We start from the raw sequence: 24,714 nt of genomic DNA, 5'->3' as shown, positions 1-24,714 counted from the left end.
TCTCCTGATCGGGAAGCGTGCGCACGGGAATCAGGCAGCCGTTTGTGTGGATTCAAACTGGACAATTTGAATTTCTATACGTTTACTTGAAGAATTGGAATCAGACTAATGGAATTTTAAAAGGGATGCGTGCGGACGGGCAGGCAGTCGACTTCGAGTGTCGTTCCCGATCAGGAGGGAAAAACTAAATTATATCAAGATGAGATATTTTCATACTAATTTTTTTCTATCTAAATGAGTTCTTATTAAGTACTCGTAGGATGTTAAAATATCTCTAATTATATCAAAAAATCTATACGATCATAGCTAAATTATATCAATTTTAGATAAACTCCTTTCGAGATTATATCTCGTTCAGATAGCATAGTTTGATATTGGGCAGAACAAAACCTATCAAAATTTTAACTTATCAAGATATGAGTGCTTCGAGAAAAATTACTAGTGGAATGTCAATAAACCATATTATTTGCTAAGACCATGTTCCATTTAAGGTTTCCCAAAAATTAAATTCAATTTTAAGAATCTGTTGAGCGAAACTCATTAATGTACGGTTTGGGCCGTTGACTTCGATGTCCGTGTTTCAGAAAAAGTTGTACATATATCAAAATAAGATATAATCATTTTATTTTGAGACAACCCGAAAAAATTCTTTATCATTGAAAATTATCTCAACCCCATTCAAGTCTGTCAATCAGAAGAGGATGTAATTCAGATTGGAGAAACTTAGAATCTAAATTTTTCAGTACTTAATTATAACTGAATCAGATGTAAATATCTTGGTGAGATACATTTGAGATATTATTTTGATATGCTCTCCTGATCGGGTTGTCTTATTCGTTTTTCTCTGCTTGGTGACACCTTATTGAATGTGTTTTAAAATTTAGATCGAAATGAAGCAAAACCTAAATTGTGAAATTATCAAGATACAGGGGCATTTTAAGGAAAAAATCATACTTGCCATGACCAATCACAGCATTTAGAACAAATTGGTAATATTTTGCAGGCTTAAAATGTTTCAGATTCTTCAAAACAAGGGTGGCGCGTATTAGCCACATGGGGCGTTATATGAACTTTTCCCCTACCCAAAAGCTGGCAGCGATTAGGATAAGCGGGAAGATCCTCAGGATGGTGCCATGGCAGATGTCGTAGGGCGAATCTTAAAAAACGCTTCTGGATGCGTTCAATTCGTAAGATCCAACTCAGCTGGTAGGGGGCCCAGACAATTGCAGCATGTTCTATTATGGATCGGACGAGTGCACAGTAGAGCGACTTCAAGCACAGCGGATCAGTAAATTCTCGTGCTATTTTTGAAATGAATCCAAGTTGTCGATTGGCTTTATTTATAACGGTTGTTCGATGGCTGTTGAACGTGAGCTGTGCATCAAGGGTAACACCTAGATCGTCAACTTCCAATACCCTTTTAAGATGCTAATGATCGATGCTATAGTCGTGTAGAATGGGTGATTTTTTTTTGATGGAAGGTTATTACATAGCATTTAGGGATACTAACCGATAACTTATTCAGTCTACACCATTCACTAAACCGATCGAGCAGCGATTGGAGCTGGGCACAATCCTCGGTACATTCTATTGGGACATATTTTTTCAAATCATCAGCATATGCAATCTTAGTTCCATCATCCAAACTGATTATCAGATCGTTGAAAAACAATACAAACAGCAGAGGCCCAAGATTGCTTCCCTGAGGCACCCCAGACCGATTTTTGAAAGGAAAGGATATGCTATCACCAAATTTAATTCTGATGCACCGATCTGTGAGGAAGGATTCCAACCAAACAACCATGTTCTCATGAACACCAAGTTTAGATAGTTTGGCAAGCAATATTCTGTGATCAATCCTGTCAAATGCAGCCTTGATGTCGGTGTAAACAGCATCTACTTGGTTTTTACACTCCATCTGGTTCAGGCAAAACGATGTGTATTGCAAAAGGTTTGTACTCACCGATCTACCAGGCATAAACCCGTGCTGTTCAGCCGCAATATATTGGGATGAAGCTCGCAATAGAACGCCACTCACGATGATTTCGAAAAGTTTAGAACCTGCCGACAAACTGGTTAAACCTCGATACTGTTTTACGTCTCTTCGATCGCCATTTTTAAACACTGGAAACATAAACGAATTTTTCCATTTTTCAGGAAATTTACGTTGCTGAAAAGATCTGTTGTAAATTCGTGCTAGAGGCATTGAAAGAGCTTCGATGCAGCGGCAGTAAATTACAGCTGGAATTCCATCAGGTCCAGGAGCGAATGAGGTTTTCAATTTCCTCGCGGCGTGTACAATTAGCTCTTGGTTTATCACAAAAGTGTTAAGCTCGATAGCATCGACTGGGACATGATAATTGGCTTCGCTGCACTCAGTTTCGGAAGAAACAGTGTCTGAAAACACCGATCGAAAATGCTCTGCAAATAAGTTGCAACAAGTATCCGGAGAGTTACCAACAGCATCATGGTAGAAAACGGAAGTAGGTAAAGAGCTCGTTTTACGTTTTGAGTTTACGAAAGTCCAAAAACTTCGCGGATTACTGCGTAAACTAGATTGTAAGCGTAGGACGTGGAGCTTATATAACGATGCGTTTAGTCTACGGTAAGTGACGCTTGCTGTTTTGAACTGTTGTTGAAAATTCTCTGTTCGATTTTTTCTCAGTCTGCGAAGACAAGCATTTTTTTTCCCGTCGTTGTTGCCGCAAGGTGGGCGTGCTCCAAGCGGGTGTCATAGGCGCTTTGAATCTGGGAACGTGCGAATCCAACCAGGTGCAGATCAAGTTGCAGAACGATTCTGTCATAGCATCAACTGATGAGTCTCCGAAAACTGCATCCCAGTCAACACTGTTCAAGTATTGAAAGAGCAACGAAAAGTCTATCTTCCGAAAATTTAAAGGCCTATTCCTAGGTTCGGAGGTTTTTCGAGAACCGTAATTGGTAGACATAGTAGCAGGTAAATCGAAGACGATAGGTGGGTGATGCAAGTCTATCGGTACGAGTACATCGGGAGCATTTCTAATTACAATTAGTTCCTCACTAGAACCAAAAACAAGATCCAGTATCCGACCGTGGTGATTGCTGATAGCGTTGAATTGATTCAGATTGAGCGAATTCATTCCATCGATCAATGAGGCAGCGGCAGCACTGATGGGTGTAACATTCAAGAGAATCGCACCTGCATCACTCGCCTCCCACAACAAACGAGGTTGGTTATAATCGCCACATACCAAGACGGACTCCTCAGCAGAAGCACGGGTGCACAACTCGCGTACGGTGGCCACATGGGACTCCAAAATGTGCGTACAGTTGCTTTTGTCAGGAGGCACGTATATGGCACAGAAAATAAATTTTTTCCCGTTGATATTCGCTGCAACACAGACTTGTTCCAAATCATTCCCGCTATCAGTAGTGACAAAGCTGCTCACGTGGTGTTGTTTAACAGCAATCAAAACTCCACCAAAGCTTTTTTTTAAACTATTTCTTGAGCTGCGGTCGCAACGAAAAACGGAATACCTATTGCCGAATAGTTGGGCAGCATTGATTGAATACGTCAAGCCAGTTTCGGTCAGTATGATGACATCGTAGCTACAATCGGTGGTTGCCAAATAGAAGTCGTCTGTTTTGGTGCGTAGGCCCGAACGTTTTGGTAATAGCACCAAGCTGCGTCATTGCAAGGAATCCTGTTTAATGCAAGGCTAGAAGGCAAAAATGCATCACTGGGTGAAGTGCTCGAAGCAGACGAATACTTGCCGTGACATGGCAATTGGAAGCCTCCCTCTGAACCACCTGACCGATCAACGGGACGACTTGTAACAGGAACAGTCGGTCGTTGGTGGCCAGAGAAGAGAACTTCCGAATTGGCATGAGAAATGGTGCGTCCCGACGTCCAATTGAAATTTACCGGCGCAGCATCGGTGAAATCGGCAGCGAGCTGCAGCAGTAGGTTGCCATCATCAAATATTGGTTCTTCGGCAGAATCCCGCATTCAACCCATACGATGCGGGGCTGGAAGGTTGAGATGCGTGACGAGGGGGAAATCTTAAAACAGACGTATACTTGCCGTTGCATGGCAATTGGAAGCCTCCCCCTGAACCACCTGACCGATAAACGGGACGACTTGTGACAGGAACAGTCGGTCGCTGGTGGCCAGAGAAGAGAACTTCCGAATTGGCATGAGAAGTAGTGCGTCCCGATGTCCAGTTTGAATGCGACGAGATAGAGCCGGTATCCGAAATATCATCAGCAGCATACTGCAGCACCAAGTTGGTGTCAACATGAATTTGCTCACCATAGCGGGTAAAACAATCCAACTCACGATTCGAGGTATGGCTAGAAGGCAGGAATGCATGACTGGGAGAAAAGTCCAAGGTAAAAAAATACTTGCCGTTACATGGCAATTGGAAGCCTCCCCCTGAACCACCTGACCGATAAACGGGACGACTTGCAGCAGGAACGATCGGCCGTTGGTGGTCAGAGAAGAGAACTTCCGAATTGGCATGGATGGTGCGTCCCGGTGTCCAATAGATATTATTTGGCGGATGATTATGGTTGAGGAGCACGATACTGCTTCGAATTGTAGTCCACAAATTCCCGGAAATATAACCCCTTAGGCCAAGAATCAGGATTCAATGCTTTCTGTTTCAAATCTGGAGAAATGCCGACTTTGAATGATATGAACCGGTAAGAGCTGATATCACTTCCTTTTGAAACCAATTTGACGACATTAACATCCTCAACGCCAAGATTAGCATTGACCATGGCCTTGACAGCATCTTCTGTGACGTCAGGTTTGATGCGTGACAAGTAAATCCACACCAACTTGGCGTTATCCAAACATACGGGAAAATTGTGCCTGTGATTTGACCTTACATATATGTTAAAGTGGTCTTAAAAAGGATTATGATTCGAAATCCAAATGGGGCTGTAGAGACAAGACTGGTTAGTTTGGAGAACAACTTAATAATAATTTTTATTCTGACATAGTAAAGAAACGACTACTGATATACTACAACCTCTCCCTTTTTCTATTTTCTTTAACTGCTTCATTTATTTCGTTCTTGGTCGCTTACTCCTTGATGATTCAATACTTCTTGTCGAGTTATCATTTTGAGAATGTGTTGGTAAGTTAATCAGTAAAGGATTATTACTTTAAATGCGTTTTGTGCGATTTATGTGTCGATCTGTTATCTTCCCTGTTTCCATGTTTTTTAGTTTTAAGCTAGTTCCTTCTCTACTTAGGACAGTATGTTCGACTGGACTGTAGTTTGTTGTTAACTTATTCTTTTTTTTTTGACGAAGTTTTTCACGACTACAAGGTCTCCTACACACTTAATCTTTTCTCCTGTGGTCGGAACGATTTCGTCCTGTATTTTCAACAGCTGAAATTACAGGACGATCTCAGGACAGAAAACCACTACAGGAAAACAACTGTCAAAATCACCTGTAGGTTCGAAACGGATTTCTCCTGGGATTTACAGGTTGTTTTGAAATACTTCTGAGCGGTCGAAACGGCTTCTTCCCGAGATTTGTAGGAATTTCTGAAATCGATTTGTGGTCTCCTACTTTTCTTGATTTTTCAAAATTGTCATTGTTGTTTGTTTTGGATAAAAAAATATCATTTTCAAAAATAAATTATTTATTTTCCAATATTTGTTGTCACTTAATCACACAGAACGCATTATGATGTACTCGACATATCATTCGAAATCACCTAAATTGTCTTGAGTGGAGCCGTCATTCGGTTAATAATGGCCGCCCCCTTAATTGGTGAATATCTACCCTGCAAGCATTCTGATTTAGCATTGGTCCCAGCTGTTTGACCTGGAGGCTTCGTGGCTACTTGCGCCGGAATCTGCTCCGTGTAAAACTGTGTTTATTTCGTTTCGTTTCTTTTGAATTTGCTCTTCCTGTTCCATGCATGCTGCTTTCCTTTCTTTCTGCGTCCATTCCATCTCGAAAAAATCTCACTTCTATGCAACGCCTCGCAGTCGAAATCGTCCTAAGAACGCCGCAAATTTAGGCTAAATAAAAAAAACCAACATTAAAAAACAATTCGGCTATATTCCATTAAATACTCACGAGATATTTCCGTTCGGCATTTTCATCGAATAGGTACTTGCGGTAATATTTCCAAGAAAATTATCTCACAATTGAAGCAAGTCGGCAAGGTAGGTAGCTTGAAGGTGAACCGGTTACTTTAAGGCATCCGACGAGTCGAGAAGTTGCTTGCTGTTGCTGCTGAAACAAAAGTGATAGAGAATTCTTTTTATCGTGACATCAAACTTTTGACAAAATAATTAACTTACCTTACTTGAATCGCCGCTGCCACTTCGGTTATAGTTGTTTTGAGTTGGCTGGATGTTACAGAACAGCAACATAATCAACATCGATCTCTCCTCCGGTGGTTTTTCGTTTCTGGAAATGCTTGCTCTTCCCGACAAATAGAGATTGGAGCTTTTTGCGACGAACCAGCTTGCCACTCTGAATGATTTGCTGCTAGGTGCGACTGTTTGATGGTGTTGCTTCCACATTTGAACTAGCAGTTTCAGATATTGAACCTTTATAGGAAAATATAAAAAAGTGGTAAAACGATTTTAGCAAAACCACTTAAGTTAACGCAATTGAAGTACCGTGAAAAAAAACCTTTGGATTTCTTGATGCCCCGGAACTTGGTCACTTCTACGATCCATGCTGTTATTGTTGCTGCCTCGTTTGTTTTGATTTGTCTGCTGCTGATGGATTTTAGTTCGAACATCCTTGTTCATCGAAGCAGATTTCGTTTTCCGCTGGTTTTTCGTTCCAGGCAACCTTGCTGTTCAATAGAACGCCCTCGTTCGTGCTCTAAACACTTTTGAATTTCGAAACTAACCTTAAATAAAATTGCTGCTGCACTTGCAAAACGATAGAAAGGGATAGATAACAGATGTTCATTCACGCATATAGGCAAGAAACGCGCGCAACTATATAGACGAATCTTGCACTCACCCGGATCGGAACGAACATCGCAACCGGACCGATTACTGTCAAACTATTAGTTGTCAGTTTGAATCTATCCGGTTTCCCTTCGAATTCTCTTGGATTTTCCCGACCATTTCTCCGCTGCCATACAATGACAGAAATCAAAATCGATCAGTTCGAATCGGTTCGGTTTCGATTCGAATTCTGTCAGTTTTACTTGGCGGGACCAGAGATGCCAACTGCCAACTGACGAAAGTTCAAAAAGTCTGGAAGATCCAGACAAAATCTGGAAGGTTGACATCACTGGCTAAACTGTCAATCGAAAACGATTCGAAACGTACGTCAAATATTTATTTTTTCTCATCGGTTCGGTCGGCAGGTACGTGCGTGCGCGGCTGAAATCTTTTTTGAAACCGCAGGAGCAGCAGTATCATGAAACTGGTTCCGTTTGTTCGGAGCTGCAGTGGAAGGAAACCATCATCGAGCGAAAATGGAACAACCATCAGCAGCAGCCTCAGCTTTAGCGCTTGTTGTGGATGAAAGTTGTCGTTGTCGTCTATGCTTTTCCGTGGAGGACCTTTCCTGTTCTCTCTTCCCTGCACAAGGTAACCCTAGCCGGGAGGTGATCGACATGATACTGGATTGCACCTCGATACGGGTAAGTCCGATTCGGTAGCGTAGCCTAACCATAGTATAGTAACGCGTGTTGTTTTTGTTTTGTTCTTGTTTCTTTCTTGACTCAATAGATAACCTTGGAGGAGGACTTCCAAATGTCGAGAACCCGGTAGAACAAGTTAGACTGGTTCGGGTGAATTGGAACCGGATCCAACAAAATTTGAGGATACAACCGAAAACCAGCTTCCCATCGAAACGCTCGAAGCATAACTCGAAGTTGTGCCACCACAATCGTCACTGCTTCAGCAGATGTTGCTCCATCAAGGGCCAAACAATCATCCCAACCCATCGTCATCTCCAATCGCCATTGGAAGGTTCCAGCACCATGAACCGTCGTAGATCGGAAGATCAGAAACCTGCTATTTTCACCAGCCACGAATCTTGTCATCGGCAACACGATGAAAATCACAACGAAGAACATTCCGAGACTCCGTTGGCCTTCCAGCTGAGGGCCATCTTGTTGCAGCACCGGGCAGTCGCTGCAGCTGCTGCTGCATGCAGTGGAATGAGTAGCAGCAGCAGTGGGACCGCAAGTGGTCCTCCTTCGAGTTTAGCTACCGTGAACAACATTAGCAATAATAGCAATGCAGCTGAAATATTGTGTATTGCAAAAAAAAAATATATATTAAACTATCCATAGAAATAATTTTATTGTTTTATTTTCAAAAATTTGAAATCCGAACAGAAATTGACATTTGGGCAGAAAAACAACAAAAACAACAGGGCAAAGCGTTCGGATTTTTTGTCCGATTTCGATCGGAAAACCGTCAATTTTTGACCGGAAAACCATTAGATTTTAGTAGGAAATCTAACCGATTTCCGTCTTGAAACGACCAGGTTGTTTTGACAGCTCACTCGCAAAAACTTATCGTCGTCAGGAAAGTTGTTTCACCAGGGCACTGAATTCGTCGGAAATCGGTTGGATTTCTCGTCAGAATTCTAACCGATTCTCGGGTTGAACGGTTCGAAATCCTACCGATTTTGGGCCGATTTTTCGATCCGGGCAGTGGAAATCTTCTTATAATTTCCATAAGACACGTCTTATGATCCGCTTTTTTGTGTCCAAAATAATCTTTCATAAGAGTCTTATGAAACTCTTTCAGTTTTCATAAGAAGTTCTTATGAAAAATAGAAGAAGTGACATTGTGAAAAAACAATGAACACGTTCATTCCTTCAGTCAATTTTTTATCGTCTTACCAAGCACTAACCCGTTGTGGAGCCATTAGTTTTTTTTAAGTTAAAAGTGATTTTGTTATTTTAATTGGTAAGTTCATTTTGTGTAAACGTTTAAATTATTTGTTAACTTATAGGTACACATTGTTTTTGTTTTCTATTTAGCATGATGACCGTTGGAAAGGACGGTGGAACGGCGGGGTGCGGCGGAATGACTGTTGGAATCTGGCGTTGATGTGCTGCTCATAGTGACCATGAAATATTTTTAAACAAATTACGCAGAAAATAAACTGAAAGTCTTTAACATCAATTATCTCGATATTTTCTAATCACAGGTAAAATTTTCTGTTTCCATAAGACCCTCTTATGAAAAGCAACAACCTCTCATTGAAGCAGGTGTTCATCTGAAGAATTCATTCGCTTCATAAGACAATCTTATGAATTTCATAGAATTTTCTTATGGCGCCACTTCATAAGAGAATCTTATGATAGACATAATAGTATTTTTCTGAGTGTGTGTGATACAGGCGAAAAATGTCCTGAGTTAAGGGCAATCGTTCGAGTGCCTGTGATCTCGTGAACCTTTTATCCTGAACAAAAGGAAAAACTGAATGTCACGAAATACAGTCGAATTTCTATTCGAATTTCGTTAATGTGAAGCCATTTCCCTGTGATTCGAAGAGTCATTATCCCGAGCGAGAAAATCGCAAACTTAGTGTGTACATCAGTGTTACAATGTTTAGCATTTTTCCTTGTATTTGTTTGTTTTTCTCCTTTCTCTAATCTTAGTTTATCATTTTAAATGGCTTTTTTTATGTTGATCTTTCGCCTAACGTGAGGTAATTTATCGCGAATATTAAATCCAAAAAATAACTCTGGAGGTGTATAATCTGAGACAGAATGATGTGTTGAGCGGTAAGCATGTAGATAGTCTTGGAGATCTGCTTTCCAATCCCTTCTAGAAGCAACGCTTAATTTGATTGTTTTCAGAAGACTTCGATCGACCATTGTCGCATACAATAATGTTGGGATATCCAAATCTAGCGAACACTTCTCGCATTTTTGTGATAGTCAATTTGGCGGTCATTGAGCTTTGAATCACTACTTCTAAGTATCTCTCCTTAGGTGGTATGAATAAAAAAATAGCAATTGCTTCGATAGCTTTTACTCTGCTCGAACTTTTGAATGGCAACATTTGAAAGCATTTGCTCAGCTAGATATGAAAAAGCTGAGTAAAACATTTACTTTCAACCTGCTCCGGATTAAAAATATGCATGCCATTCGAAGATATTGACTAACAAAACTGCTCGAAAATAGCAAAAGCAATTACTAGAGCTTTATTCATATCAGCCCTTGTGGCGTAAGCTTGGAATCCGGTTCTTGTTGCACCTCACTAGAATGTAGATTAAATGTGCTTTTCAATGAATATATTTCTAATTGGTCCAAAAAAGTAAAAGCACTGAAAATCCGGGTACAACCTCACGGTGGACCACAAAAACAGATGAAATTTCAATTTGTAAAAAAATCGCGCAAAGTAGTGAACTTTGAAAAACTCCAGTAAACTCAAATTTTGTTGCATGGAAAATCTAAAGACAGCCAAATGTTAGAATTTAAATAGATTTTGTAGTCATATTTTTTCAAAAATTCTACCATCGCTCAAACAATATTTACAAGCAATCGAATGAAAAGTAGGTTTTTCAGACCAATTTTTAAAACTTTTTGCGACCATTTCATTAAAAAAAATTTAAAAAAATATTTCTTGGCTTCATGATGTTAATGTCTACAACTTCAGCTTTCATATGCATAAGACAAATATTTATTTTGGACGTGTAATATATGAACTACAGCAGTTTTCCTGAGGCATGTTTTTTCGATTCTTTTTCTTTCATGCTGAATAACGAGAAAACTAAAAGCTTTAGCTATATATAATTAGTGGTATGAATAAGGTTTAGCAATTGCTTCGGTAGCTTTTACTTTGCTCGAAATCAAGCAAAGCAAAAGCCCAAAGCATTTGCTTAGTTTGGTATGAATAAACGTTTGCTTAGTAGATGTGTACTAAAGTCTTAGAACATAGCTTTTGCTTCGAAAAAAAGAGCTATCCAACCTGCAGAATCTGAAATTTTCTAAAGTAAAATGAAAGAAGACGATCAAAAAATTGAAAAGTACGGCTAAAATAGCCATGAAATCGACGGTGCGGGTGGTGGGTGTAAGAACGATCGGAAAAATTTAAGTCAATACATGCTCGTATGTTGATGTTTAAAGAAAACTGAATATTGTCAAACAAAAAATGGCCTAGCTTTTTAACATTTATCATAAGCTCTCCCACACGTTTTCGGATCGGGATAATCCGATGTATAAAAAAAATAGGCAAAAGGCGCGCATATTAACTTAGATGTTTTTTTTTTATCTTTGAATTATAAAAAAAATCATATAAATTTGGGAGATCTGAATTATGTTTTAAATTATTACAACTTTCTTCCAACTTCAGCCGATTGGGACTTCTTCCACTGTAGCCGGATTTTTTTAATTTGAAATATTTACTAATTGATTTGTTTTGATTCATCTTAGACGAATCATTCCATACAACGACAGGAATATGAAAAAAGTTGGGTTATCACTTCGACTGTTCTTTATCTATGTTGAAAATGCCTTTTTAAATTGTATTGAAGTGTAATATTGCTAATTTTATAAATTCATGACGTTGTTGAAGAATTTGTTTATTGGAAAAGTCTGCTACCAAGCATGCTTAGAAAATGAAGTAATTGCTAGGAGATTTCTCGAGCGATTGCTTCAGATTTGGGCTTTATTCATACCGAACTAGCTTGTTCTAAAAGTAAAAGCTCCTGACTGAGAAAACAGCTGTCAGAAAAAACTTTATTCATATCAACCGAAGCAATTGCTTTCTGCGACTGTTCGAATGCTCGATTTAGTTTAGCAAAAGCAATTGCTAGGGGTTTTTCATACCACCTAATGTAAAATTAAATCAGAACAGTTTATTTTTATTCAATTTTGGAAACAAGACTGAAAAGTGACTTTGCAAAAGAAAGTTCCCTTGAGTGAAGTAGAGCAAAATGGAAAAAGTGACGCTCAATCCCGACAATTACATCAAAAAAAGTTTAAAATTACATCTTTTTGTAATTACACTCGAGAAAAAATAGATCACTCGTGTTTTAGATTCCGTGTACTTTAAGAAATTTTTTGCTGTGTATGGTGAATGGACAACATAAAAAAGGAAGCGTGTAATAATAACCCTGTTTTGAGTAAAATGATTTTGCACTGTTGTAGGGAGATACATTTGTCAAGATAGAAAGAGAGAGAGAGTTACGCCAATGGAATTGGGCCTGCTAAAAAGAATAAAGCCTGCTCTTTACTCTTACACAGATTTCCATAAGAATGACAGCTAATCGGAGTGAAATTGGAGTGAAGGCTATTTCTCTCTCTGTTTAACACACGAGAAATTGTATACCGGGACTGCGAGCGCGCCCATCGCACAATCATCGCGGTAAAATCTTCAAGCAGAATAAATTTATACTTAGTACCAAGCGGATGTGTTTCTTCTGTACAGCCATTGAGCAATTCAAACATGCCTCCTCCAGTGCCCAAGGTAGTCACTGAAGACCGATTATGTTCTTAATCTATTTTAACAATGTGCTCTCACTCCTCGACGGCCCGAAATTTTGTTATGCTGATGATCTTAAACTGTTCTACGCCATAAACGGTCAGGACGACATTGATTTTCTGCTAAACAGTTCAATTTTTTCGCACAGTGGTGCGACATCAACTGCCTGGTTTTGAATCGCAGTAAATGTACAGTAGACTGCCCCAAATTTGTATGTGAAATTCAAAACCTGTGAAATGTTATGCGCTGCAGGTTAAAATTGATCCTTGGCCTAGTACAAGATCTCATGCCAAATTTGGGCCAGATCGGATCACGTTTAGGGGTCGCTCAACGAGCCTGAAAATTGTATGGGATTTTGAGACATTTTGTTCGGGAGAAACATGAAAAACCAGTTTTTCATCAATAACTTTGGTTCCCGTCGGCCGATTTCTTTCAAAAACGGGTTTTCTTAAAGCCTAAACTATGAAAAATATTTCATCCGAAGACTGCATTTCAATTAGGGTTTAGATAAGAAAGTTATAAGGCTTCAAAAATGGGTTAACTTTTTTAAGGATGGTATTCATCACTGTTAATGAGTCGAGGCGGTCGAACATATTGACGCCTCATTAACAGTGCTGAATACCACCGTTAAAAAAGTTAGCCCATTTTTGAAGCCTTATAACTTTTTTATCTTAACTTTTATCGAAATGCAGTCTTCGCATGAAATATTTTTCATAGTTTAGGCTTTAAGAAAACCCGTTTTTGAAAAAAATCGGCCGACGGGAACCAAAGTTATTGATGAAAAACTGGTTTTTCATGTTTCTCCCGAACAAAATGTCTCAAAATCCCATACAAACTTCAGGCTCGTTGAGCGACCCCTAAACGTGATCCGATCTGGCCCAAATTTGGCATGAGATCTTGTACTAGGCCAAGGATCAATTTTAGCCTGCAGCGTATAACTTTTTCAAAAGTCGGGTCATTTGGGGCACTCTAATGTACAGTCATCAGTTTCTCTCGAAAACGGCAGCCTTTTTGCGCGGAGTACTTCTTAGGAGATGAGTCCATTGCGCGGGTGGACCACATTAATGATTCAAAACACATACGAACTACGTCGTCGATAAAGCTTCTAGAAGCCTCGGATTTTTATTTCGAGTGGCCAAGGAATTCAAGGACATGTACTGCCTGAAGAGCCTGTATTGCAGCATAGATCGATCCATCCTCGAATACGCTTCAGCTGTCTGGTGTCCCTACTACCAGAACTGTAACGAGCGGCTCGAGGCTATCCAGGTGCACTTTTTGCGTTATGCCCTCAGAAACCTTAACTGGCAAGACCTGTTCCACATGCCAAGCTACGAAAATCGATGTCGTCTCATAGACATGGATACTCTTCAAGCCCGACGAAATGCAACACGAGCTTCTTTCGTCGCCGATCTACTGACATCGCGTATCGATTGTACTACGCTACGGAAAGCTATTCCTCTTAGTGTGAGACCCCATGGTCTGAGAAACCAGGACCTTCAACTGTATGTCCCCACTCGATTGAACAACTATGGAGCCAATAGTGCATTCATCGGTGTTATGAAAACGTTCAACCGCTTTTCCGAGCTCTTCGACTTTGACGATTCGAGGGATGTTTTCCGAAGAAAAGTTTTAAGAATATCGAGAAATCGCCAATTAGATGTAAATTTTGTGTAACTTTAACTTTAAGTCGTCATTTGGAGCTATACTTGGTCTGTTGATTGAATAAACAAATAAACGTAGGGGAAAGTCGAGTAAGACGGACACCCTAAGGTAGAATCGCAATAGAAAATCTGTTATTGCCTTTTTCATCGCAGTCTTCGGTCAGATGAGTAGTTTAGGTTGTTTGGTATCACATTAACCATTGGCATTAGTAAATTTCCTTCATCAAGACAGAATCAAAGCAATCGAAAGATTCCTTTTAATTCAACCACGGTTTTACCAGTTTTACCGTGGTTGAATTAAAAGGAGTCTTTCGATTGCTTTGATTCAGTTGAATCATTCAACCAAGTAGGCTCACAACACAACAGAGTTCATCAAGACTATTTTTATAGCAGTCTAAAATATGCTTGCAAATAACAGTTTTTTTTTAACGGTCGGGTAAAACGGACACTGTGTAAAAAAGGTAGATCTTGCCCAAAAAAAATGCTGTACCTATGGCAAAACAGTTCATACGCTTCTCCTAAGGTTCCAATAAATAATAACCAATTTGACATATTCATGAAATCTATTCCCATTGGAACGCTTCTTGTGATTTAGCTTAAGAACCGAGACGATTGCGCAGGATAGGGAGGGCTATAGTTTTTTCTTAACAAAAAAATAAGACGAACAATAAAATCTACCTACGAAAAGAAATTGGAAAGATTCTTTTAATGGTAGTTACCTACCTATACCTTCTCGATTTTTTTCTCCAATTACATAATATTAAATCATAAATACCAACCAAAGCAGATGCGAAGAAAACTCCAGGTGCAAATATAGGTTCCAAAGGACCAGACATGTATTAAAAAAGGAACTGAATGAATAGTGTCGTAAACGGCACGAGTCTATATGGAATCCGATTGGATGCTTTAGGTATCCGTATAAGCATATTTACCTATACTTCTCAGACAAACCGGTATGTATCCTTAGAATTGCGCTGCTTGAAATTTTTCTGACACACGTGCGGATGCTGTCATTGTTTAGAGAACAAACAATGCGTTGAGATTTTTTCATCTGGATTTAAGCAAAGAAATTAACTTTAATTTTGGCATTTTGACGATAAAAATGGTTTTTACAAATAACGTTACTATTTTTAAACCATAGTATGGCTCCTGAGCCGTTTCACATAAACGAATTGTAAAAAAAACGATACTTTCAAATGTATTTTTGTAAACTAACACATGCTGCCTATTGAGAAATACGTAAAATTGACATTGATTCTTTTATTTTTGTTAGTTTTTGTCATTTTCGTGATTTCGTCAATTTTGTAATTTTTATCATTATTGTAATTTTTATCATTTTTGCCATTTTTGTCATTTTTATCGTGTGTTTCATTTTTGCCATTTGGATTTTGAAATAAAACAAACGCAAACACATATTGAAAGCTTTCAGAAATTTCTTATATTTCAGACCACAAAACGAAAGTAAATTTCCTTGTACTGACTCGGAACTTTATCTTTAACTTTCTAAATATATTTACAAAACACCGGTGATGTGCTATATTCCAAGGCGTGTAAAGCTTCAGGTGTGTTCTTATACCAATGCACGGAATCGTCCATCTTGTGACAGGCAATCGTAATCGTAGGCATGGTAGGCGAACAATTCGCTGTCAAAAAGTGCTCCGTCTCCACCCCCACCAATGAGAAACTTTTGGTACCCCTTGCCCTGGGGGAGGAAGACTGAATAAAAAAAGAAAAAAATCTTTCAAACGTCAAATTTCTCTCATCAATCTACCGACCAGTGCGAAGGTTCAAAATTTTTCTTTCTTATTTAGTGATTTTTAATAAAACTTGTTTGATGCTCAAAAGCACTTGTTTTGCATAAAACAATGATTTTATTAGGTTTTGTTTTGCTCTGGCAAATTCTTGCATGATAAGGCGTATTGAGTCGCTCAAATTTCGTTAAAGTTTTGAAGCTGATAAAGTAAAATGGTTTGATTAATGGTTGTTCCAAAAATATAGCTAAATCTAAATTCAGCACCTAAACAACTGAGTTACATGACTCGCTACACGAAACTGATCACCTAAAGTTAAAATTTGAACGATTACAAATCTTTTCAACAATTGCTGGCTTATTGCCGAACAGTAAAAAAACGATACAGAAAACGATACAGCAAATTTCAGTCTTCCTCCCCCAGCCCTTGCCTACTTTTCCTCAATATGCATCCACCCGTAGCTGGAGGCACTCTGCTATATTCCTTAATATTTTTTATGGATCTGATGGAAATGGAATAAACTACACACAGAAAAATACTATTATACATGCCATAAGATTCTCTTATGAAGTGGCGCCATAAGAAAAATCAATGAAATTCGATTATCTTATGACGCGAATGAACTCTGCAGATGAACACCTGATTCAATGAAAGGTTGTGGTTTTTCATAAGAGGGTCTTATAAAAACAGGAAATGTCACGTTCGATGAGAATAATTCAAAACAATTGATTTTGAAAATTTATTTTATTGTTCGGCTAATTTGTTTGGAACTACATACATTTTGGTCACCACCAGCAGCACATCAATACCCGGTTCCAAAGAATTTGTTCGGCCGCATACGGTATTTTGACCTTGGATTTTTTCCCGGTAAACGTGCTGAAAAGTAAACAAAAAACAAATTAGAGTTTACCTTTACAAATATGTTTAACGATTACAACAATAAACTTCAATTCAAACTTACCATTTAAAAGAATATCACTTATTATTCCACAAATTCGTTTGACGACTGAAAAATTACTGATGGAATGAATGTGTTCATAATTTTTCGACAATGCCGTTTGCTTTATTTTTCATACGAACTTCGTATGAAAATTGAACGAATTTCATAAGACTCTTATGAAAACTTAGTTTGGACGCAAAAAAGGGGTTCATAAGACGTATCTTATGAAAATTATAATAAGATTTTGCCTGAGTGTACCGAAAAAACTCAGTGTTTGTTTACACGATAGCTGCCCAGTCAGGAAAAATCGCCCGAAATCGGCCCGATTTTTGTCCGTTCATCTGCTCGATCGGTCCGAAATCGTATAAGAAATCGGGCCGAATTTAGTAGAAAATCGTGCGAAAATGAAACACTTTTTCGGACGACGATAAGTTTTTTCAACCAGTTCGAGCAGATCAAATGTCAAAACAAGCGGACCGTTTTCCAACCGAATCTGAACGGTTTTCGAACCGTTTCTGGGCCGATTGCCATAGCGTCCATCCGAAAAAAGAACCGATTTCGGACCGAATCCGAACGATTTTTCGAACCGTTCCTGGGCCAATTGCCATAGCGTCCATCCGAAAAAAGGACCGATTTCGGACCGAATCCGAACGATTTTTCGAACCGTTTCAGGGCCGATTGCCATAGTATCCATCCGAAAAAAAAGACCGATTTCGGACCGAATCCGAACTAATTTTCGAACCGTTTCTGGGCCGATTGCTATAGCGTCCATTAAAAAAAGGACCGATTTCGGACCGAACCCGAACGGTTTTCCGAACCGTTTCTGGACCGATTAGCATGGTTGCCAATCATTCAGGTTTTTCGGTTTGTTTACAAAAAGCTAGAGACTTTTATTTCATTTGTTTTATTTTTCATATTTTTTTCTTCTAATTGATTCTTTTTCTGCCTCTCCTGCTTAAGACATTGCGATGTCTGGCGCAAGCTTCTTCTTTTTGAGCAATTTGTCTAATTTCAGGTGTTGATTAAATCCTTGGGACTTCCACGCCATGCGAAACCATCTTCGGGGTCTGATGTTGTGAGGAGATGGCTTGAAGGTTGTTCGAGTTTTCCACTCGAAGCTCTTTCGTCATCCTCCGAAGGTAACATTAAAAGGAATACAAAAAAGAAAAAAGAGAAAAAAGGAATAGAAAAATAGGATATAAGTTCATATTATCTATCAATATAATATAAGAAGCCTAGCCCAAACTAATAATAAATCTAGCTTAAATACCGTATACAGAACAGGAACAGATCAGGAAATGCACAATGCTGTTCTTCTTAAACCTCATCACTTATTGTGGTCAGCCTCTCTGACAAACTATAGTAAGTCTACTTAGGGGTTCTATTAAAATATACCGTGTGCCTATTTTTAAATGCCCGAAATCAGTTATCTGGCTGGACTACCTACTCATTATTGTTCTTCAATATCATACATTTTACTATCTATTTCCATCCCTAACCGAAAAATGTGAAGATCTGTCAAAAGTGAATGATTAAATTAAAAAAAAAGCAAAAAAGCGTCTTACCAAAGAAATATCATATTCTTCAATAAGACCGTTCCCATCCAATGAGCCTCTAGTTCTTGTAAAATGCATGATCAAAGAATAAGCCAACGAAATTCATAAACCGCAAATACAAACTTACTAGAGCATTGGGGAGGCAAATACCATAACCTTTACCTAACATCGCAATACTTTTTACACTTTTTCTCTTTTTTAATTCTATTAAACTAAACCAACTAACTAACTACCCAGCCACAAGAATTATGCCCTATTGAAAGTATCAGCTATTATAATGGCAAATTGTGATACTTTCCCTGTCAATCGGATGTTGCGATTGTTCTGCAGAAGAGAGGGCAAGTGTTTCAACTCCCATTCATCTTATCAACATGGATCATGAAAAAATAGACCTTCTCCAGCCCCAGCATTCAAAATTATTTTTTACCAATATTGAAAACTAAACAAAACTTCATTATACTAAATGAACACGGACAAGTTGCGATTTAAACAAAGTCGGAGGGCAGCTTGTGGGGTCATCTCAGAATAACGAAAAGCTGTTTAAAATACTGCTGGTCAGTTGAAATCAGATTGCTCTATAACGGCTACTCAGAAAACACGAAAACGCATACGATTCACAAACAGATGAAATACTGATATCTGAAATACGCAGTAGACATTTTCGACAGCTAATCTCCGCTGTTGCTGTACAGAGCTCGATCTTTTTGTTTCTTCCAATTTGTGTCGGAGCAAAATTTACGGACCTGATAAAAGAAAAAAAATGTTCAATTACTTTTAACTTTTGTATTAAAAGCTTACGATTACCTGATGGATTAAATCTTCCGCTGTGTTCCAAACTTTGCTATCGGGGTCGGGCCACTGTTGGCTTGGTACTTCATTATCAAAATCGGATGCGGTACCGGCAGCAATCCAACTAATGTTCCATGCTGCAGGAACTTGAAAATCTCCGACTCATCAGTAAGCCCTTTATCGATGCAGATCTTCTCGACCTGGGGCACCAGAACCTGAAGCAACCGCATTATGGTCTGCAGTGGCAGCTTGGAGCGCCAGGATTGAACCCATTCCGAAGACGGTTGCCAAACCTTTAAGTGGAAATCGTGAGTTCCGGATGGGATCACCCGGATACTTTTTGCTAGAATGAAAAAGGTTGAAATTTACTTAAAGTTATTTTAAGTTCTATGAAAATTGCCAGTTGTATTTGTGTTTACGAGAAATTTGCACTTGAAAAAGATGCAAATCAACTCGACATCGTAGATGAAAAAAGAAAATACCCAAAAGTCGCTGTACGGATTCGTTATTGTCGTAATCGTATCTTTTTCACAGTTATTGGATAAATTACAAGAAAATTGAACATTCTGCATCAAAAGTTTGAAAAAAGAGTTAACAGTATTGTTTTAATAGCCATCGTCCCCACTTACCCCGGTGTATCTTATAAAAATTTTAAATCAAAGGAAAAATCAATTGAGCAACCTCGTTACATACCTTGTCATCTGAATAGAACGTGGTTTGGGTAGGCGTGTTGCTCGAGATGTCTTGATCAAGTGTCACAATGAGGTTCTGCAAGCAAACTTCCACCAGCGGTTCCAACGTGTCGGTAAACAGCAGATGATTGTAGGGCACTCCCATGCCAACTGTATCGTAAGCGCAAACCGTGTTGAGGAGTGAAGTGGACAAAGGAAATGCATGTCGGTTGCCAGCACTTGTAAAATGTACAATCCATTTGTTGGGCTTGTCACGCATATTCGCGCTCGATACATTGTTTCGCTAAAACAAGTTAGCATCAATCAAGTTCGGTACGACGAGCATCCATGTTTCCATTCCTGGGAGGCGACTGAGCAAATCCTACGCCTGCTTCCCATATGTATTCCCAACTATCGATAAAGTTGAGTTCTTCGACCTTTTCCGACCCGATTTTCACAATCCCACAAATGTAAATTCGGGACAGAACAATAAGTCGCCTATGGCATTCAACATACGCCAATGGAGTGTCTCCGTTTTCTTTATCATTAGCCAGAAGTGAAGACCAGAAGAAATCTTTCCACTGCACATCCTCAAAAATACATGGCAATGTTCGATTAAGCAAACGGATAGAGTTTAGCACCGTTTGCTGTTTCCCCTGGGTACGGCAACTGTTGTCCACCGCTCGGACCAATCGTTCTGTTGCTTTGTAGCATTAAGTTGCCAAATTCGCTGGCATAACATCCTGAACTTTCCGTATCTCATTCGATGGAATCAGCGCAAACACATCTTGAACTGGAGAGCTATGCTCGCACCAGAACTGTTCCCAAAATGCGTTATTATTGGAATCGATTGGCTGAAATGTAAAACATAATATTATGGAATATCAAAACAATAAACTAACATATTTGTAGGAACTTTAATAGTTAAATACCTATGTAAGTTTCTAATTATCTTTTTTATTGAGAAAAGCTTTTGACAGCGGCGCGGAGGAACTGTCGGAGCTGGGCGTGGAAGAAGCCACCGATGATGATGATGATGGTGAATGCTGCTGACGAGAATGCTGGCTGGGAAGCGCCCTTCCAGAATCAATTGTGACTTCGATCGATCGCGATATGCTCAGATCGGCAATGACCGTAGACATTGGAAATCGGGGGAACATCTCCTGGACGTGCCGGGCCATGATCCTGACTTGCTAGGTATGATTTTCAGCCGCCGTTTTCCAAGAAACCGGATTACCGTTCGTCCCGGTCCAACCCGTCAACCGGTTCCGGGTCATCGATGCGGATTTCATTCTGCAAAATATTGGCCACATTGGCATTGTTAACGCTTAACCCGAGCTGACACGTCGGCCAACTGGTGTCCCGTTCCAACCAAGATTTAAGGCATGAGCTAAAAAAACAAAAATAAATCTTTAAAAATCTTACTCAAATAGATTATGTATAACCCCAACTTACTTATGAAACAGATGCGAACAGGGCAGCTTCCGGGCGGTTTCCATCTTCTCCCAGCATATGATTCATACCGTTGTCAGAATTCAGATCTTCGGCCGTCGCTAGGGGACAGCTATTTTACGTAGATCTAGCACCCACGGGTAGTTACGGTGCTTCTTGAACTTCCTTTGTATCTCGTTGTTCAGACAGCGGAACTGCACGATGATCACCAGGCTGGCCAACGAAAGGAACACATTTGCCCACAGCAGCATGTGCAGATGATGCCCAAAGTCAACGACCAGGGCGGCCACCTCGAACGAAAATTCTATGTTGTATGCCACTGGGCCATGCTTGTCTCATGAAAATGCTGCAAAAAAGGAACACAAAAAGAGTTAAGGCACTTATTCGTCTGTAAAACATAAAGAATAATCACACAAAACTATATTTTACAAACTAATTCAAGGTGCATTCGTTTACATACAATTATTTATAATTTGAAGTTCAAGCTGCTTATCAGTAGAATCTGTTCTAAAGTTAGGATTGAATAGTGTCAAAACCAGGTGTAGTTTTTATAGTGATTGTGTGCAATTAAACAAAATAAAATCATGATAAACACAATAACATTAGAAAAGCAAACTCACCCATTTCATTACCAACAGGTAGCGATTCTAGATTCCGGGATTTCCATTTGATTCAATCTTCAAAACTGTTCGTTCATATGATGTCCCAGACGAAGATCACAATTGTGATTAAAACACTGTAGCGAGTGCAATCTCGCAGCTGTTATAAATTGAACTCAAGGAGTTTTTTCAACCGAAGAACGCTTGAATGGAGCAGTCAATTCGATTTCAAGTTTTTAAGTCTCGGGCCGACTTCTTGGATTCCTGAAATGAAATGTTATTTTATTTATGTTTAATTTATTATTTCGTTATAAAGAAATAAGGATACAAACCTGCAAAGAAACTTGCGGGACCCCTTCCGATGGTACTTTTAAACCATAGTTTGATACATGTTTTCCAAGAACAACCGATTTAGTGAAAAAAGTATGCAATAATTGGTTGAACTTGTTTTTCTTCGTGGCCACCTGTAAATTGTAACCGGATCGTAGAAATTCAATTAATCAAAGCATGAATAAAACTAAGACTTACAATAAGCTAAACTAGAATTTTGCACAGCAGGAAGCGAGTTTTTCTGATTTTACTTTTAAATCAAAAATAATCTTGAATCCGAACTACGATAACCCGCATCCGGTTGTTTTCTCGGCGTCCAATCCATCGATACAGACTTTTTCGAATAATCTGTGATGAGTTTTAACGTAGTAAAACTTTTGGAAGCTTGCAGTCCTCATTTACTTCCAGCTATCACCGACAAAAAGACACTACCGGGATAAAACTCGGCACAATCTCTTACACAGTTTGATCAATAAACGATTAAATAAAAACTGGAAAATTTTCCAAGACACAAATTTGTTTTCTTTTTGTTTTTATGATTGTTTTGTTTTTGGTTGGATCAGTGTCAGCAAATATACACCCTCAATGATATTTTGAACGAACGGGCCACTTTTCGAACGGGTGGCTTTGGTAGCCAATTGCAAGATGCGTTTTCCTCCGGTAGGTTTTGTTACAACTTACTTTGTGCGAGCCATGTCACGAAACTAAAAGTCGAGATTGTTTATTTGTAATTTTGATGAGATTTTTATCGTATTGGATGATTCATCCCATTAACTCAAAAATGAGCCAAAAATCCACAAGAATTAAAATTTAAATCTTGGAAAAGGTCAGTTTAATAAGTAAATAGTAAATAATGGTGACAACGGTACTCACCTTGCTTTCCACTTTGAACTATCACACCGAAAACCGATTAAAAGTAAGTGAAGCGTATCCGGGATCTGGAACCGGATACGATGTCCAGGATGACATTCCACCAGAATCCGTACCGTGTGGACATTTCTTTGGAAGCTTTGTTTGCATGGGTCGATGTTTTCTATGGGGGCGATAATGGGTTAGAAAATTATATAAATAAAACTTGATTATTTTAAACTTAATCAATCAAACATTGTCGAAATTTGAATCGAGATTGGATGAAAAAGATCAGTTTAATAAGCAAATAGTAAATAATTATGACAACGACACTCACCTTGCTTTCCACTTTGAAGTTTCACACCAAAAACTAATTAAAAGTAATCCAAGTGATGCCACCTCTGAGTGGGTCCGGGATCCGGATCCGTTGTCCGGGATGACATTCCACCAAATCCTGTACACCCGGGACATTTTGATGTTTTCTTTGGGGACGATAATGAGTTAGAAAATTTTAATAAATAAAACTTGATTGCTTAGAATTCAATCAATCTCATACCTTGCTTATGATTAAATGATTGGCGGACATGGCTTCTTCCAAATAGCGCTCAAAGCATTTTTGAACAGCAACGGAAAAGGCAGAAACAGAACTGCGACCAAATTCCACAACACAATTCACAACAATCACGCACCCGGATTGCTGCGATTGAAAACTGCTCGTGTTTCGTTTTGTTCATCGCAGCACTGCGAAAAATATCGTCTGTTTTCGAGCAATCGAGCAGGCGGATGGAAATCGAGCCGAAAACTGACCGAATTCTAACCGCTAGAATTCGAGTGCCGCCATGTCTGTTTTGCAATCGGCCCGATTGAGCAAACGTTCCTGACAGGGTGGTGCTATCGGGTCGTACGTTTTAAACGCCTAACGTTATGCAACAACTGTATGAAGTGTAAAAGGAAATTGCACGCAATCTACCTAAAACATTGCCTACAAGTTGATTATCCCTTTTAAATTGCGTAGAGAAAAACCTGAAGATTGAACAGGAAAAGGAAATCCAATCCACGATGAGCGCTGCGGCTGAGTAGAAGTGAGAATGAAAATTCTCACTTCATGAAAATATGAAGATAGGCAAACAACCAACCAAGTTTTATCACCCTAAAAGGTTCATTCGAATTCATAATTTAAAAATGTGTAGTTCCTGTGTTTTCTTTCCCTTTTCACAATTAGATTGCTAAAAAAGCTATTTTAAGGCAATACTTTATTGGTATCACAATGGTCATACAGTTAAAAATGCCGTGACCTTTAAAAACATTATTTTTGAAATTCAATATGAAGTTTACAATAATTTTAACATTATCGTAGAAACCTCAATTTACAGTGTATTCATATCCAACAAACGAAACAAACACAACTTGACAAACTGAACTGATTTCACAACCACCGGCTCATGATAGCAGCTGTTTGATACGATTGATGCTCACTCTCATCTCATCCGTATGTGCTGATAAGTGAGGTGAAGATCGTGTGATTCGTAAAACACCATAAAAACGACTTATTTTTCGTTTGGGATATACCATCAACTTGAAATAAGATTCTGTTGAATAAGATCATAAAGAATTGTTTTACATATAAGGTTAAAAATAATGTATATAATGCAAAACATAAACATTTGTGAAGAATAATCTAATTTTCG

At 38.9% G+C, this 24,714-nt stretch overlaps 2 long non-coding RNA genes across 4 annotated transcripts; both read right to left on the bottom strand.

Annotated features, from left to right (window-relative positions):
* Window positions 1-5,662: 5,662 nt before the first annotated feature.
* LOC129750187 (uncharacterized) lies at window positions 5,663-6,544 on the bottom strand. Its single transcript, XR_008738326.1, has 3 exons — window positions 6,309-6,544; window positions 6,082-6,237; window positions 5,663-6,023 (listed from the first exon to the last, which is right to left on the bottom strand). It is a non-coding gene; the product is annotated as an uncharacterized LOC129750187 (long non-coding RNA).
* Window positions 6,545-17,679: 11,135 nt separating this feature from the next.
* LOC129749048 (uncharacterized) lies at window positions 17,680-24,056 on the bottom strand. 3 transcript variants are annotated; one of them, XR_008737910.1, is made up of 8 exons: window positions 23,583-24,056; window positions 23,364-23,508; window positions 22,180-23,210; window positions 21,869-22,111; window positions 21,252-21,594; window positions 19,819-21,186; window positions 19,141-19,468; window positions 17,680-19,079 (listed from the first exon to the last, which is right to left on the bottom strand). It is a non-coding gene; the product is annotated as an uncharacterized LOC129749048 (long non-coding RNA). The 3 variants fall into 3 exon arrangements; XR_008737911.1 differs by having other exon boundaries at window positions 17,681-19,079; window positions 21,869-22,881; window positions 23,051-23,210; XR_008737909.1 differs by having other exon boundaries at window positions 21,869-23,210.
* Between the last annotated feature and the right edge of the window lie 658 nt (window positions 24,057-24,714).

The sequence above is a fragment of the Uranotaenia lowii genome, chromosome 2, assembly GCF_029784155.1.
Source record: "Uranotaenia lowii strain MFRU-FL chromosome 2, ASM2978415v1, whole genome shotgun sequence".
Taxonomy (NCBI): domain Eukaryota; kingdom Metazoa; phylum Arthropoda; class Insecta; order Diptera; family Culicidae; genus Uranotaenia; species Uranotaenia lowii.
This window is presented reverse-complemented; position numbering and strand designations above follow the sequence as displayed.